This window comes from Penaeus monodon, chromosome 15 (genome assembly GCF_015228065.2).
Source record: "Penaeus monodon isolate SGIC_2016 chromosome 15, NSTDA_Pmon_1, whole genome shotgun sequence".
NCBI classification, from domain to species: domain Eukaryota; kingdom Metazoa; phylum Arthropoda; class Malacostraca; order Decapoda; family Penaeidae; genus Penaeus; species Penaeus monodon.
Genome location: NC_051400.1, coordinates 17,255,851 through 17,256,203, shown reverse-complemented (window position 1 = coordinate 17,256,203; position 353 = coordinate 17,255,851). Strand labels below are relative to the sequence as shown.

The 353-nt window shown below is 37.4% G+C and overlaps 1 protein-coding gene across 2 annotated transcripts in view; it reads right to left on the bottom strand.

The window, feature by feature from the left end:
* The window catches only part of LOC119581794 (oplophorus-luciferin 2-monooxygenase non-catalytic subunit-like), a gene marked incomplete at its 5' end in the record, with an annotated part of 10,354 nt that overhangs the window by 5,199 nt on the left and 4,802 nt on the right, over positions 1–353 (bottom strand).

Genomic DNA, 353 nt, shown 5'->3' with positions numbered 1-353 from the left:
TGTCCCCCATGATTATTAGTTAGAGGTATCAATTCCTTCAATGGCAATAATTTCGATCGAGATGCCTTCACGCAACGGCCGCCCCAAGTGTGTCTTATTTTGCTCGATGAAACCTTTCTTCGCTAACAAATGAAGTTGTTTATGTCAGATGGGAATCCCTGTCCATTCGACTCTAGACATTTCTATTTGTGTTTAGCATCTTTGTCTGCTTACCTTTCTTGAGATTATCTATGCATTTATATTTTGTGGCTGGATTTCTTGCTTGTATTTTTGAGTGCAAGTTTATCGTTGACTGATTTGACATTTAAGTGCGAGGGAAAACGTCTGAAAGCTAAAATGGTATAAAATATTAA